This window comes from Tursiops truncatus, chromosome 7 (assembly GCF_011762595.2).
Source record: "Tursiops truncatus isolate mTurTru1 chromosome 7, mTurTru1.mat.Y, whole genome shotgun sequence".
In the NCBI taxonomy this organism is placed as follows: Eukaryota; Metazoa; Chordata; class Mammalia; order Artiodactyla; family Delphinidae; genus Tursiops; species Tursiops truncatus.
Window position 1 is genome coordinate 6,685,395 of NC_047040.1, and position 17,632 is coordinate 6,703,026.

General features: G+C 46.6%; 1 protein-coding gene across 24 annotated transcripts in view; it reads right to left on the reverse strand.

Moving 5' to 3' along the window:
- Positions 1-17,632, reverse strand: part of DGKD (diacylglycerol kinase delta) — a 114,119-nt gene that overhangs the window by 46,466 nt on the left and 50,021 nt on the right. Inside the window, exon 1 of one of the 24 annotated variants that reach the window (XR_012332922.1) lies at positions 9,494-9,680. The exons of the other annotated variants lie outside the window; for them this stretch is intronic. The gene's annotated coding sequence lies outside the window, so the exon portion shown is untranslated. Of the gene's footprint in view, positions 1-9,493; positions 9,681-17,632 lie in introns of those variants that run through there. 24 annotated transcript variants of the gene reach the window in all.

Genomic DNA, 17,632 nt, shown 5'->3' on the forward strand with positions numbered 1-17,632 from the left:
AACTAAAAGATGGCTTTTCATGTGGGCAAATCTCCCTGAGACCATTCTGGTGCCAAGAGTCCACCTCCCGATCATGAGAATCATCACAGAGGACACCCATCAAATAAAAATCAACCTCTGCTTCTCTCCGACCACGCCCTGCCACCTTGAGACAGAAGCCGTATTTCTTAGTTGCCCACAAGACGGCTCATCACTCCACTCCCTTGGAGGCTCCGCCTCCCTTTGGTCGCCTGCAAGCTCCTCAAGAGTCCTCCAGCCCTGGGGAAGCTTCATGGGAGAGATGAGGCTGGGAGGGTCTCCTCAGGAGGAAGGGAGAGGGGAGGCTGTTTCTGAGAGAGAAGCCTTGGACAGGACTTCCTACTGAATGAACCCCTTGGTTTTGGAGACACAGCGGGCAGGACAGGACCCAGGAGAGAAGCAGGTGTTGGATGAGTCCGAGGCAGGAAGAAGGCAGGATTCAGGGGAGATGCCCTAAGGAATAATAAGAGTGTCCCTTTGTTTGGGCTGCAGCCAATACTGTAACTCCTAGAAACCAAGGAATGGTGCGAAAAAGCTAGAACTATCTCCAAATCCTAGCCTTCACACAGAAAAGACTTTAGAGACTAAAAGATACTCTAAATTTTTCAAGCAAATTTGTATGGTAAGAAACAGTTCACACAACTCAATGAACTTAGAAGGTAAATGCAAATTAAAAGTAGGGTAATAACGTGAACTTAGAACAAATCAGCGACAGCACAGAGATTCAGCGGGCTAGGTCCATGACTGGAATAAGCAGACGTGGTATTAAGAGACGGAGCAGAGGAATACGATGGGGCGAGAAGACAGCCAGCCACGTGGAAACCCACAAACTCAAGAGTGAAAGCACACCACACACCCTGAAGTCAGAACATGAATGAAACAGAAAGGGTATCCCAGAGGAAGAGCAGAGAAAACAGTGGAAGTATTTCTCACATAATCCTCTGAGGAGGCCAGAAGCACAATAAACAGATCTGAATTCTTAGACACTTGCTGGAATTCTCCTGAGGTAGAAAAACTTAAAAGTCAGTAAGAAGAGAAGCAGACCAACTAACAGGAAAACGGACAAAAGACTTCAACGGTTATCTCACAACACTTATTTCACAAGTCACCAATAAGGGACATGAAAAGGTGCCCAACTTGATTAGTCATCTGGGAAGCAGAAATTAAAACCCCCCATGTGATACACCTTTCATGGTGGCTGAGCTAAAAAAAGCGCTCAGTGTCAAAAGACAGTATGGAGTGCTGGCGACGATGCAGAGCAACCAGAACTCTCATGCGGTTCTGGTGGGAATGCAAGTTGGTACAGTCACCCTATGGCTCAGCAATTCCACCCATCGGCCCAACAGAAATACAAATATATCTCCTTCTCATCGAGACACAGACAAGGACTTCATGGCATCACTACTCTTAAGAGGCCCGTACTAGACACAACCCAAATGCCCTGCATGGGTAAAGTGGATAAATAACCTATAATGTATTAGTACAATGGAATACTGCAGAGCAATGAGAATGAACCACCTATTGCTACATGTAATAATGTGATGAGTTTTACAATGCTGAAAGAAGCCAGACACAAAAATATATATATACTATTCATATAAGTTCATTATGCACGTACAAAGTTAAAAAAAAAAAAAAAGTAGGGCTTCCCCGGTGGCGCAGTGGTTGAGAGCCCGCCTGCCGATGCAGGGGACACGGGTTCGTGTCCCAGTCCGGGAAGATCCCACATGCCGCAGAGCGGCTGGGCCCACGAGCCATGGCCGCTGAGCCTGCGCATCCGGAGCCTGTGCTCCGCAACGGAGAGGCCACAACAGTGAGAGGCCTGCGTACAGCAAAAAAAAAAAAAAAGTAAAACTAATCTATAGGGTTAGAAGCTAGCTACTTCCAGGAGTTGCTTTTGGGGAGAAGGGTACAAAAGAGAGCTACTGGAGGCTGCTAACGTTCTGTTCCTTGATCCGGAACATTCATCAACCTGCAGATGCTATAATCAATACACTTTTCCATATGTGTGCTATACTTCAGTAAAAGAATATAGAACTCAGAATAAAACTAACCATGTAACTGAATCAAAAGAAAAATGGCAGGGACTTCCCTGGTGGCGCAGTGGTTAAGAATCTGCCTGCCAATGCAGGCGACACGGGTTCAAGCCCTGGGCCGTGAAGATCCCACATGCCGCAGAGCGACTAAGCCCGTGCGCCACAACTACTGAGCCTGCGCTCTAGAGTCCACGAGCCACAACTACTGAGGCCGTGCGCCACAACTACTGAGGCCGTGAGTCACAACTACTGAAGCCCACGCACCCTAGAGCCTGCGCACCGCAACCACTGAGCCCAGGTGTCGCAACTACTGAAGCCCGCGCACTTTAGGGCCCACGTGCCACAACTACTGAGCCTGCGTGCTGCTACTGAAGCCCGCGCGCCTAGAGCCCACGCTCCACAACAAGAGAAGCCACCGCGATGCGAAGCCCGCGCACTGCAACGAAGAGCAGCCCCCGCCCGCCGCAGCTAGAGGAAGCTGCGCGTGGCAACGAAGACCCAACACAGCACCCCGCACCAAAAAAAAAAAAAAAAAAAAGACAAACGGCATAGCTACCCAGACCCTTGGATAAAGTCTGTTTAGAAAACTAAATGTACAAGAGAGGCAAAAGAAGACAGAAGTGTATACATGAACATGAGAGACTGGCAGAGCTATATTAAAATAGTGGACAGATCTTAAACACAGGAAAAGTGGTCAGCCTTACTCATAAGATAAATGCAACTTAAAATTACAAGATACCTATTTTTTACCTACACAAGTTTGATAACCTGCTCTGTTGAGTCTCATACATCAAAGTGTAAATAAATAAACTCCTACAGAGAACATCTGGTGAAATCTAGCAAACTTTAAAATATACATCTTTGTCATAGCAATAGTGCTTCTACAAATATGCCTTCAGGAGCACTGACATGGAGTGTATACAAGGTAGTTCATGAAAGTTCACTGTAAAGACAAAAGGAACAACTGAAATACTGATCAAGGTATGACTGGTAGGATGCTGGCGACATAAATCATGGCACCTTCATATATCGGCAGCCTACACAGCCTTAAACAGACTGAAGCTACTTACTCTTCATGCCCTTACAGGGATCAGCCTCTAAGATACATTGTTAAGTGCTCAAAACAAACTGCAGGAATAGTCTGGGTGTACAGGAAAAAGTAACTTAGTCACCTCTGGAAGGGGGCTTCTGAGGGGCTGGGAAACTTACTTTATACCTTTCATCCTTTTGAGCTCTTTACCTTGTGCATGTATTCATTATAATTATTTTAAAAATAAAGCCTTAAGTTTATAATATATGCTAAAAACAAAACAAAGAACTTTTTAAGTTCTATATTTTTTCCTTATTAATTTTTGTTCCCATCCTTTCATAGAAATGATCTTCCTGGAAATATGAGAAAATGCTAGATACTCTAAATGAATCTAAGAAACCCAAGTCAGACAAGTATCTTCCAATGTCCTGGGAAGAATTAGCCGGGGAGGTTACTAAACCCCGGGCAGTGATCTTTGAGAAATCAAGGAGAAAAAGGAGACATGCTGGAAACACACAGATATGATGTCTCAATGGAGAAGGTGGACGCTTGAGTTACACACACAGGAGCGGACAGGACAGGGAAGCAACCAAGAGGATGTCAGCAGCAGCTCCCCTTGGCCGGGCGCTTGGCAATGCTGGGAAATCTGCTAGGTGTTGACAGGTGTCTGCTTGTCCCAGCTTCCCCACCACGTGATGGAGGAGGTTATCAGGAGAGGAAACTGAGGCCTGCCGAGTGACTTGCCCCAAGTCCCACAAGTAATGAAGCAGGGGGCCAGGACCCTGGGCAGCGGGTCCCCACCTGGATTCCAGGCAAGACTGCCATGTGAGCGATGCCAGGAATGGAGGGGCTGAATGCAGGGAAGGAACCGGCAGTCGCCAAGAGCTCTCCTAGGCTCACTCGGAGCAGGCAACGTCTGGTGCGTTGCATTTCCTTTTTGACAGGAATACTGGCCTGGAGGATCAGTGCAAGGATGACACGGACATCTCACTGAGTCACCCGACCGCTGCCCCTCCCACTCCAACCAGGTTTCCCAAGAGTTCAAAATAGAGGGTGGAGAAATACGATCTGGGGGATGATGACAAGGGCGATCCATGATTCACCAGCAAAGTCCCGTCCAGCAATTCCTCACCACGGATTTGGATGTGCCTCTCATTTGTAAATGAGACCTTAAATGACAAAAAGATGGAGCTCCTGCAAACTTTGTCACGCTGGGACTACAGGCCAAGCCAAACCACCTTAGCAGTAATAAATGTGAGGCCCTGAGCCTGGGATGGGCCAAAGGCCACAACAAGCAGGGCAAGCAGGCAGGGCAGACATGCAGCCTTGGGTCATCAGATTTCACAGATCCAAAAATAATAAGAGTAACCAGCAGACTTCTGATTCCGGGAAGACGGTTAGACATACTTTTCCTTATTCCTCTGGCTAAGTACAGCTAAAACCCTGGACTTAGATATAAAAAAATATGCAAAGCCTCTGAAGGGTGGAGAGAAGAGGGCCTGAGGAATGACAAGGCACTGAGTTCTCTCGGGTCTCTCTGTTTGCCCCTGACATCCTAAACATGGAGCTGAAGAAGCCCAGCCAGAAACACCAAGGAGTACAGAAAGAATTTAAAAGCTCACCAAAAGCCTGCCCTCTCCGGCCATGGCTCCAGGAAAGGGGAGCCTAACAAGGCAGAATCAACAGTGGGAGAGCAGCCAATAACCACTCTACTCCAGCCAAACGGAAACAACTGCGGCCCCCACGCCCACCACGAAGGCAGCAATAAGGCTCCAGCATCGGCCACGTGTTGCCCAGAGAACACCAGGTAGGGACTTTCACCCCTGCCAGCCACATCCCCACAGTGTCAGAGGGTATACAGAGGCAAATTCAACATCAACAGCCATTCAGGAAATGCTGATTAAAATCACAATATGACTATACACCTACGAGAGAAAGGCTGAAAGAAAAAAGTGACACCACCAAATGAAGATGTCCAGAAACTGGCGCATACTGGGGGGAATGTACAGCCGCTTTGAAAAACAGTTCGGCAGTTTCTTTAAAAACCAAACATGAAACTACAAGACAACCCTGGGATTACAACTCTTGGGCATTTCTCCCAAGAAATGAAGACCTATGTTCACACAAAAAACCTGTCCATGAACGTTTATAGCAGCTTTATTGATAATCACCAAAACCTGGAAACAACCCAGATGTCCTTCAGTGGTAAATGATTAAACTCACAGTGGCACACCCATTCCATGAAACACCACTCTGTATAAAAAGAAACTATCATACACACAGTAACCTGCAGGGATCTCCAAAGAGCTCTGCTGGGTGAAAAAGCCAATCCCGAAAGCTTACATACTACCTGATCCCATTTACAGAACATTCTTGAGATAACAAAATTACAGATATACAGAACAGATTGATGGTTGCCAGGGGATAAGAACGGGAGTGGGTGTGGCTATAAAAGGACAACCAGGGGATCCTTGTGGAGGTGGAAACCTGGATCTTAACAGTACCAATATCAACTTCCTGGCTGTGATATTTTACTTTAGTTTTGCAAGATGTTACCAACGGACGGAACTGGGTAGAGGACACAACGGATCTCTGTATTATTTCAATTCCATGTGAATCTACAATGATCTCGAACTAAAAGGTTTAATTAAAAATAAGTAACCACAATCAAAGTTTTCTAATAACTAATATGTTTAAACTAAATGTTAAGCATTCAGAACAACGCTGTATTTCTTAAGAACAGGGGCACGTGTGGTCTCACTCAGCACTGATTAAAAGTATAATCTTACCTTGCTAAAGTCCTTTATTTGTAGGTGGCACAAACTCATGCAATTCACATCTGATTTGCCAAGGAAATATTATGCGGACACACCCTGGGTACATAATCTCAAAGAAAACGAAATTGGGTCCTCCCCACGTGACATGAGGGTCACAGTGCTCGCTGTTTTCCGGCTGTGACACTTGGGCTGGTAGTCACACCTGCACAAGACAGAGCACCGGAAATGGCAAGACTCGCTTCTGTACACAACAGTGCTTGAGAAATCAGTGAAGCCACACCTTATGTCAGCTGTGAACCTCAGTCCTGCCTGCAAACAGCTCTGTACTTCTGGGGTGGGCCGGCCCCAACGCCCGCAGACAGCAGGTACTCTCCGGGAGCAACCAGAAACACCCTCAAGACAAGCTGCCCCGCCGCTCCAGACCCACAGATCCCACTGCCCACCGGACAGGCCCACGCACACACCAAAACAAGTCCTCCCACCAACTGCCCGCCACCCCCGGAGGCCTCAACCTCACCTCCTCTCCCATGCTCAACCCTCATCTGGAGGTTCCAAATTCTTCCTTTCTTCTCAGAAATAAAATCAGTCACTCTTCCGTTCCAACAAACAGACAAGATCCCTGTTCCCCTGGAGCTTACATTCAAATTCAGACAGGAAATAAATACTATAATAAAGAAGTAAATTATATAGCACAGAGAGTAGTACTGGTGATAAAGTCTATGGGGAGAGGAGAGAGACCAGAAGAAGGAGGTCAGGAGACTGAGGTAGGCCTCACTGGAAAAGACTGGAAGGGTGTGGAAGAGAAGAGCCTGAAGCAGGAGCGCGGCCAGTGGCTGGAGCGAGTGAGCCGGGGAGAGAGGTCGCTGGGGAGAGAGGCCGGGCAGCCTGGAGAAGCGACAGGGCCCAGAGTGCCCTGGGGGCACCTGTAAGAGCTCTGGCTTTTAGCCCCAGTGAAATGGGGGCCGTGGAGCTTTTGAGCAGAAGGCTGACATCTGACTTGGGTTTAAAAAGCATCGTTCTGGTTGCATTATTGAAAACTGGGCGTAGCAGGTAGGGCAGAAGTCGGGAAACCTTGTGGGAGCGTGCTCAGCAATCCCATCAAGAGATGAAGGGGAGGGGAGAGCGGGACTCTGACGCCTCCTGAAGACAAGGGGTTTCCTGACAGAATGTACAGACAGGAGCCACAAAGACCCCTGGAGCAGCGGGGGAGAGGCCGCCACCCTGGGAGGGGAAGGCTCTGAGCCGGCTCGGCAGCTGGGAGCCGGGGTCGGGGGTGGGGGCAGCAGTGCAATTCTGGACGTGCTGGGCTTGGGGTGTCTATCCAGATGCTGGGCATGGCCAAGATTTTATCTCGTTCATGAGACTTCATCACCTTGCCATCAGCCTGGCTACATTATAAAAGGAAATAACATCACTCACAAGTTACCACTGTTGGCGGGTCGCTTAAAAAATTTAAAGTTTTGCAGAGCAGTTTGACAATATCTCATCAAGCTAAAGACGTGCACACCTGGCAATTCTACCCTTAGAAGCACACTCTAAAGAAACTCGTGCTGTGTGCCCAGGAAGACTAGTATAAGACTGTTCCCGGCAGCGCTGTCTGCAAGGCTGAAATCTGGGAAAACAAGTCGACAGTGGGACACGTCATACGCTGGACCCCAATGTAAGCCACGAAAACAACCCTGGAGCATCGTGAGCCTCAACTCACTGTACCTGCGAAAAGTTCTGAGGCTCATGTCCCACTCCCTGGAAATTCTGATTTAATTCTAGAAATCAGGAATCTGTCATTTTAAACCTTGAACCACTTAACTAAAGATGAATGTATGCACATGGATAAAATTCAGAAACGCAATACTGGGTGAGAAAAAAGCAAGCTGCAGGAGATGTGTAGTGTGACATCATTTATTAGAAGTTTTTAAACTGATTAAACAATACTATGTATTGTTTATACCTACATATATGAGTAGAGAAAGTATAAAAAAGGACGCAAACAAATGATAAACCGCAAACTCAGAATGGGGGTGACCTCAGGGGAGGGAGGGCAGGAAGGGAACAGGATAAGAAAGGGAATATAAAGGACTCCAAGTACATCCATAATGTTTCTTTCTCGGGCTGGGAAGTGTACACAGTTGTTCACTATGTTACTTTTTGAATGCCTGAAATATTTAATAATTTTTTAAAATGTTAAATGTTTTGGCACAAAAATATGCTAAAATATCCAAGCTAGGGCTAGAGACATACACTATGTTTTGTACTTATAGTTTATAGTATTTACACACACACATACAGAGTACGTACAATTTACTGTACTTATGGTTTACAGTATAAATTTATAGTTTGCCTTGTGGTTATAGCTTAGCCCCACAGAAGGGAATTGTGTCAGCCTGCAGACAGATTCTGCTGGTAAAACCGGGGAATCTCCAGCAGCCTGAACTTGGCAATCATGCGTTCATTCACTCACCACACAGAACGCCCCCCTCCGGGCACTCGCGTGGCAGTCACACTCCCCGCCCACCTCTGCTGGCTGCCATGCACTTCATAGCAGACACAACTGTTCCTAATTTGCCTCTCAAATTTCTTATCTCAAAGTAGATTTCTGAATCCTAAAAGAGCTGGCTGAGTGTGTGAAAATGAAGTTGATGCTTTATGAAGGGAGAAAGGGGGAGGCGCGCTGGCTGGACGGCTCAGAACGAAGCTTTTAGAGACCAAAAAAAAACCTTCTCTCCCAACACACCCCCTGGTCAACCACTGGGGTGGCAGCTACCAGAAGCTAACATCAAACCCCAGAAAATTCCTTTCTGAGGATTCTCAAAGCACACAGAGACACACATCCTGCTGCTCAAAGGCCAAGCGAGCTCAGTAAGCCCAGTGATAGAATGAGAGGTGTGGAGAGAGGACAGTACAGCACAGCAGTTACAACAGACTGAGCCATCAGAGGGACACTGGGACAGATGCCTTGTCCCTCTAGTCCTCAGCTTCTTAACCTCAGGGTCACGGCCCCGGTGAATGAGAGAGGCCGTTATTGCTGTTCGTGCCTGGAGCTGTCACCTGCTGTCCTCCAGCAGGAAGGCGCTGGCCCGAAGGCCAGCACAGCTCAGGGCATGTGAGGCAACGATGAGAGCAAAAGGCTGGCTCCCCAGCTGCTCCCACAGAGAGACGGCAGTCACAGCAGACACCTGGGTACAAGAGACACCCAGCAGCCCATGGGGGCATCTGGTCAACACGTGCCTGAAGCGCCATCTGACGCCACTGGGCAAAAATCACCCGCATCTACGGGCAGACTACTTGAGGCTCCATGGTACTTGGGGATCTGGGTGAAACTTCTCCTGTGACAAAGCTCAGACAACAGGAATTCATCACCGAGAAGCTTATCCGACCTGCAGGCTTTCTACTCGGCCAGGTGGTGACCAAAGAGCATTTCTAGCATGTGGGTGAAGTCACACCACCAAGCCTATGGCTTTAAAAATCCCAGCCTTCTGCTTCCAAGAAACAGAAGACATAAATCAGCCCTCTAGAGGTACTTACAATAACCTACAATTCACTCCACTTACTTCATTCTAAATCCTTATAATTTTAACTTCTTCCCCACGCAGCTTCCCACAGCCTCATCACCCACCATCACCTGGAACTCTTACCTTCCACTCTTCCCTCTTTCAGAACGTTTTCCAACTGCTCAAAATGGATCAGAATTGAAGCGGCCCAGCAAAAACAAAACTCAAGTTTTAAAGCCGATGGGCAAGAACCTGTGGGTCACCAAAGTAGACCAGAGACGCAGAGAAGCCCATCAGCACGGCGCAGTTTAGCCACCGACCCAAAGAGGAGCAAAGGGGCCGTGTCCACACAGGGTTAGGAACCTGGAAATACTCGGCTAAATATAGCTCCCCGGTCCACGGGGCTTGGAAAGGTGGCCAAGAATAAGCATCTGGCACGCTCAGTCATTTCTGTCACTTCCTGTTACTCACGTCCTGCCGTTCCGATGCTGCCCGAAACACTGAGTTCGCCATACACAATCCCCACCTGGAAGCCCCAATATACAAACTATTCACGACAGCTGGGATGTGCGTAGACAAGGGACTTCCTCACACGGTATCATACGAAACACAAAAATAGACACCACCACGCAAACAAGCTCCTGGAGGGCCCTGTGGGAAAGCAGCCCAGGATGCTGGTCCAGACACCCAGGCTCCCCGCCCCGCATCTGCCCTCCAGAAAGGAACCAGGCCTCAACTGCTGATGGGACACCCTCCTCTCTGAAGCTGCACCTCACCTCCAGTCACAGGGCAGCTTTGGGGGCAAAGAGGGGTCCCCACCACCACTGCTACTTGACCTACCCGGGGGCCCAAGGCATTCAGTCAAAGCCAAGCACCCTCTTCCCTGCCCACCTGCCAGCCCTCCTGAGAACACTGGCCACAGGGACTGCAGGACGCCCAGGCAGGGAGCAAAGCCAACTGGGCCACAGGTCAAACTCACATGTAACTTACCAGAAGACAGATTTTTCAAAAGGAACAAAAAGTAAGATGAAGCAAAAAGTAAAAGTTATACCTACAACTGAAATGGGATGACAGTATTTCAAGTTACTCATCGATTCAACATTTCAACGGTGCTTCATTAGCTTTGAAATGTGTTCAACGTGAGGGAAACCTTGGAGATGAGAGGCGGCCCTGAGCAGGGTGGCAGGGTGGGGGGCACCCTGGGGGGAGGGGTACCATGGCCCACGAAGGGCACCCAGGTATGGGGGTGGTGCCCCAGAGGCGGGAAACAGGAGACGGCAAGCAGAAGGCAAAATACAAACAAACAAAATCTAACACGCCTCCAATAGCAAAACGCTAGAAACAGCCTAGATCTCCAAAAACTGGGGAGTGGTGAAATACATAAATAATGACATGTTTCATACGGTGGGATACCATTTAGCCAATTTTAAAAAGGGCGACGACAGTGCACATTTATGTACAGAGATGTTCATAAGATAATAAATTTTAAAAGCAGGCTACAAATTAGTATGCATAATGGGTCCGATTTTTTGTAAAAACTGAAGTGTATGTACTGATATTCACAGGAAAATGCCTAAATCTATGTCTATATCAGGGTCTCTGAACCCCAGCACTACTGACCCTCTAGGCCCAATAATTCTTTGTTGCAGGGACTGTCCCCCACAGCACTGGAGGATGCTGAACAGCATCCTTGAACACGCCAGTAGCATGCCCTCACCCTCACCTAGGTGTCACAGGCCACAACGTCTCCAACTGCCAAATGTCCTTCTGTGGGCGAACCTCACCTCCCCACTCCTTAGTCCCGCCCATGTTTGAGAACCACAGGGCTCTACAACAGTGTTTACATCTATGATCTCAGTGATAAGACTACTGAGTGTTTATTGTTCATTTTGGTTATGTGTGCTTAATTATTTATAAGGAATGGGCTATTTGTATAAAAAACCGAATAAAAGAACAATCTGAGCACTGGTAAAACATTACAGGTGTTTTTGCTATAATGTAAAATTTGAGTTGCTGAAAATCCTCACATTCTACAAAAGTGCACAATAAAAATTTTAAGCCTCGTGGGAAAGGATGAGCTGGAGCAGACCACTCAAAACCTAGGCAATGCTCTAGCCAAGCGTTAACAGAACGGGAATCTTAATAAAAACACTAGTACTGTACAAACTTTAAAGTACATAAGGAAATACTACAGTAAATATAGAACTTTACTTTTGAAAAAAATGAAGGAGCTTCATGGATGGAAGCTGCTGCAGCTGAGTTACAGATCAGAGACAGGCAAAGCGCACAGAGACCAAGACTCAATAAGCAAGTTGCAGGCAGAGCCTGCAGGCCTCGAGGGCAGGTCTGTGCTCCTCCCTGGCTGGCCCTGCTGGGTCAGTACACTTTTTGTTACGGAAACACACCACAGCAGAAAGGACTTCAACTGCATCTCCCTCTTGGTTACTGCACAAAAGGAACGATTAGCTCAAACACCTAGAATTATTATTATCCCAGTGATAATGAACTCTAAACCAAAGTACCCTGGCAGTGGGTCCTGAAGGGATGTGAGGATGGAGGGAGTGGAATGGGAGTGCCTTGGCAATCTAATCTAGAGGCCACCATGCTGTCACAATTTATCTGTTTTCCTCTGGGATTATTTGACGATAAATCTGCATATACCCAGGTGTATCCACAGTAACCGTACAGTTAGCAACTATCAAGGGAAGGGGAGGGGAGGGGAGGGGAGGGGAGGGGAGGGGAGGAGACGCATAGCAACCTCTATAGTCCAAGGTCTGCCTGCCATGCACTTTTCTGATCACTGAAGGTCAAGCTGATTAGGCAGTCAGACTTCCAAGAGCAAAGTGGCCTGAGGTAAGAACACCTGCATCTGCTGACTCGCCAGGTGTCCGTCCCTGGGACAAAGTCTTGTGCACATCTTTACTGATGAGCTGATCTCAGGCTGTTTGTTAAGTAAACCACAGACTAGCTACCAGGCAGCATGCCATGCCGCCAGAAACAAACAAAACACCGAAGGAAAAAACAAGGTTTACAAAGAATTTATTAAAGGGCATGTTTATATTACACTTCTGTGTTTAAAATATATATATTTCAAGGAAGGGACACACATAGGCTGGAAAACTGGAAGTTGACACCTCAGGTTTTTTTCTTTTCCTTCTGGTTTTCTGTATCTTCCAAAATGTCTACAGTAAGGGGTATTTTTAAATTATCTATGTTTCTTTTTTCCTACAAAATCAACATCTGGGACAAAAACTACTAGTTGCCTACACAACTAGCATTTTCCCTTCTTCCTCACGAACTGACCTTGCTGTTCCTGATGGCCCCTAGCTCGGCCTAGCTCACAGAGCACGTTCCACCGCCCCTGACCTAGGGACACAAAAGAGGTACACAAGCTGACGTGCTGGGGCTGGTGGGGGGACCTCCCAGGAAAGCTCTTTGAGAGGATGACACAGTGGCAGCCTCTGCCCGCCCGCTCCTTGCGGCCCCTGCTCCTGGCATTTGGCCCCCGGGAGGGGCCCTGAGACCCTGCCGACTGTGGGGCTCCAGACTGGCTAAGCCTGCTGGGCCCTAGTCTTTTCAAGGAGAAAAAAACAAACCTCTGCCGTATTTAAACCACTGTCACCTGGCTTTTCTGCTAAATACCCCAGACCTAAACTGAATTAAGACTACCATCTCTATCATCACACAGAGAAGAAAACCATGGCACAGAGACTGAGCCTTCTTCACGCTCCAGGTAAAGAACTTGATTTACTTCGTTACATGAGAACTGAAAACTGTCCACTCAAATGGCAGCAGCACCAAGGGAGCCTGATTTAACAGAGTAACAGTAAGGCTGAAATAATGACACCACAAATCAAATCTGACGACTTCCATCAGGGCTGGGCAAACTTTGGCCTGCCACCTGTTCTTGAAATAAAGTTTTATTAGAACACAGCCACACCTGTTCATTTACGTACTGTCTCTGGCTGCTGCAGACAGCCACAAAGACCCAACAGCCGCCAAGGCCTGAAATGCCTGGCCCTTTAGAGAACTTTGCTGCTGACCTCTGATATACGTCATTCCATACATCTTAGGAGGAACATAAAGAGAATTTGCTATATATAAGAGAGATAAATAACAAGGACCTACTGTATAGCACAGGGGACTATATTCAATATCCTGTAACAACCTACAATGGAAAAGAATCTGAAAAAGAATGGATATATGTCAATATGTATAACTGAATCACTTTGCTGTACACCTGAAACTAACACAACACTGTAAATCAACTACACTTCAATTCAAAACTGTTTAAAACAAAAACAAAAGAATTTGATGTGAAGGTGTTAAATGCAATTTGCTGCATAAAAGATGGAATTTGCACCTTGTCCCTTTTCTGACTCTGGTTCCTCTAAGGAGGGGGTCTCTGCTCTGTTCCCAGAGGAATCCCTGAGTGCCTGGCAGATAGTACGCACTCAATAAATAATGACGGAATGGAACACTTGCCCTTAACATGAAGGGTCACCTCTGAAAACTGTGTTTATATGCTCACACTTACTAAGCAATGTAGGATGAAAAACCTTACAAAGTGAAAACTACCACAACAATATATACTTCTGCAAATCTCCCCTAACACCCCCTCCCCCATTTTATCTGGACTATTTCAATGCAGTTTACCCAGTGGGTTGAGGATTCCCAGGTTCTCTGACCTTACTGTGACTCACTCTGGGAGATAAAAGGTCTGGGAAAATGACCACATCTCACGCTGAGGTCACACTGCTACATACGTGAGGATGCTCTCAAGTTTTGCTCCCAGCAAAGGACTAGGCCAGCAGGAGAAGAAACCGAGGTGTGGGTCCTTTCAGCCCCTCCCCAGTCCCCTTGGGTGGGGACCCTGGCAGTGAGATGGCCTCACCACCACCACCCCCAGGCAATGAAAGGGGTGGTAACTCCTCCTCTCAGAACTGATTCTAAGGAAAATGTCTTCAGACATGTTACCACTGCATTAAAAAAGTAAACACCACAACGTGAAGGTTTCCAATTTGATGGTATGAAGCAAAGCTGGAGGAGGAGACGAGGTGAGGACGGCTGGACCCGAGCTGCTTCGCGCACAACTCACAGCCATCACGTGGTCCTGCTTGGGTTCAGCCGGAAGGTGAGGTCACAGACTTGCACAAGTGCCCGTGACGGGACAACCATCTGTTCTAACCCCATGTCACACACTAGGCGACGGATGCCCAGAGAGGGAAGGTAGCTCCCCAAGGCCACACAGCTTGTAGGAGGCAGAGCCAGGACGAGAAGAAGATGGCCAACACGTGTCCAGGGCACATCGTGGCCTGTGGAGCTCCCTCCTGGAGGGATGAAGTGCCCACCGACCTTGGGGCTCAGGGGAGCTGTGCCAGCTGGCACGTGGATGCGGCACTCTAACTAACACGGCAGGCCGTGTCCTTCAAATCTAGACCCAGGATGGAGACAGGACCCTGAGAAGCACAGCCCTTGTTCTCAGCTCCCAGTTCTGCCAAGGGAGCCCCGGTTCCCACACCCAACCTCTGTAGCTGCACTGTAGGCGCACAAAGACCCAGACCCTAAGATGCAAAGGGGGGCGTGAGCACTAGACCCCCTTCCAGTGCCAGGACCTGAATGGAGTACACAGCCACAGCGCTCATGTCCTCTCAGAGATGCCCAGTCCAGACCACCTGCTCTCTCTCACTCCCTGACTAATGTACTCAGTCCAGGGCTGTCACTAGTAAGCAGCCCAGGACAGAGCATCTCAGACCCATCCCAGCCGGGCAGGTAGGTCACAGGCAAGGTGACTTTCAGGATAATCCCCCCTCACCTACAACCACTCCCCCTCAACTTTAGACAGTTTACCCCTTTCCTCTGACCAAGCTTCCTATATTCCTCTGGTATTTCAAGTATATTTCAAAAATGAAAAGAAGTAATTCCAACCACAGGATTTAACATTTAAAAAAAAAAAAAAACCCAAGACAGAAAAAGGTTGAAGATATTTCTTCCCTCGGCAAGCCCTGACTCAGAGGGTCTGTCTACCAGAGCTGTGGACACATCCCCATGTATCTGGACAGCTGCAGTGGAAGCGCAAGGCATGCGGTCAGCCAAGGCCAGCTGGCCTGACTCAGGAGCCACCTCCCCTTGTCATGACACAGCTATGACACAGTCCCATGTGGATGGAGGAGTGAGAAGTTTCACAGAGATGCCAAGGGATGGAGACACAGCAACAACAAACCAATCAACCCAACAAATATTTCTAGAACGCCTACTTTGTGCCAGCATGTCTCAGGGTGCTAGAATGGAGAGAGTCAGCAAGCCCAGGACATCCCTTCTCTAGAGAAGTTGACACCTCTCCCTCCAACAGAGAGAAATTGGAGGGGAAAAGGAGTACGTAAAATGTCAATGTAGACAAGAAACAAAAAACCTGAGGAGCCTATATCCATTTAAAAATTTAATTTATTATCAAAAATTTCAAAAGGTATTATCGAAAACCTTCCCAAATAGAGAGATCCACACCTAGTTTCACTGGTAAGTTTAGCAAAAATTTAAGAAAGAAGTAACACCAAACTGTATCAGAAAACAGAGGGAGGAACAATGATCCTCCTTGTTTTATAATGCTAGCTTACATGTTTTATAAAGCCAGCTTACTCTAAGTGCCAAAACCTGACAAAAACAAAAAGATTACAGATCAGTATCTCTCACAGATAGAGATGCAAAAACCCCTAACAAAATAACAGCAAACTGAATCCAATAATAAGTAAAAGGATAATACATCATGAGGAAACAGGGTTTATCCCAGGAATGCGAGGTTGGTTTAACGTTGGAAAATCAGTCAATTTCATTTCTCCTTTTAACATAATAAAGGAGAAAATCCATATGATCACTTCAACAGATACCAGAAAAGCATCTGATGAAATTCAACACCCACTCATAACAAATATTCTCAACAAACAGGAAAATCCTCAAAGTGATAGAGGCTACCTAAAAAAGCCTACAGCTAACATCATACTTAACAGTGAAGAGCTTAACTGTTTCCTGTTAAGACTCAAAGAAATGAAAGGATTTCTGCTTTCACTCCTTCTATTCAACATTGCACTGGCAGTCCAAGCTTTTGCAATGAGACAAGAAAAAGAAATATAAGGCATTTGGGTCAGAAGGACATAAAGCTGTCCCTACTTTGCAGATGATATGACTGCTTACATAGAAATTTCTGGGGAATCTACAACAACTACTAGAACTATGAAGTTATTTTCCAAGACCACAAAAGCCATTGTTTGCAGCAAACAATTGGAAAATATTTCTATTTAATTTATTTAATAGGCACAAAAAACAAACTACACAGAAATTAATCTAAGAAAAGACATTAAAGATATCTGAAAAGGCTTCCCTGCTGGTGCAGTGGTTGAGAGTCCGCCTGCCGATGCAGGGGACACGGGTTCGCACCCCGGTCCGGGAAGATCCCACATGCCGCGGAGTGGCTGGGCCCGTGAGCCATGGCCACCGAGCCTTCGCGTCCGGAGCCTGTGCTCCGCAATGAGAGAGGCCACAACAGTGAGAGGCCCACGTAAAAAAAAAAAAAAAAAAAAAAAAAAAAAAAAGATATCTGAAAACTACAAAACTACTACTGAAAACTACAAAACTTTGCTGGGAGAAATTAAAGAAGACCTAAATAAATACAGAGATATATCATGTTCATGGGAAAACCCAATGTTATTTACACATCAATTCCCTCCAAACTGATTTATAGATTCAATGCAACCTCAGTCAAGATTCCAGCAGGCCCTTTTTAAATAGGAACTGACCAATTAATTTTTATTTACATAAAAATGCGAAGGGTTTTGAATAACCAAAGCAATTTTAAGAAAGAAAAACAGAGTTAAGAGGGCTTGAGTCTGATTTCAACACTTACTGTAAAGTAACAGTAATCAAGAAAGTATGGAGTTAGGATAGGGGCAGACATAGATCAATGGAACAGAATAGAAAGCCTGGAGATAGATTTACAAATATATGGTCAACTGACTTGTGACAAAGGTGTCAAAGTAATTCAATGTGGAAAGGAAAGCCTCTTCAACAAATGCTGCTGGAACAACTGAACATCCATATGGGGGAAAAAAAATGAACATCACTCTTACCTCACATTATACATAAAATTTAACCATAATCCTAACTGTAAAACCTAAAACTGCAAAACTTCTAGAAGAAAAATCTTTGCAATGCTGAGGTAGAAAGGGTTTCTTGGATAGGACACAAATTTCACCAAAGACTCCATTCTTCTACAAATGCCATTAAGAAAAA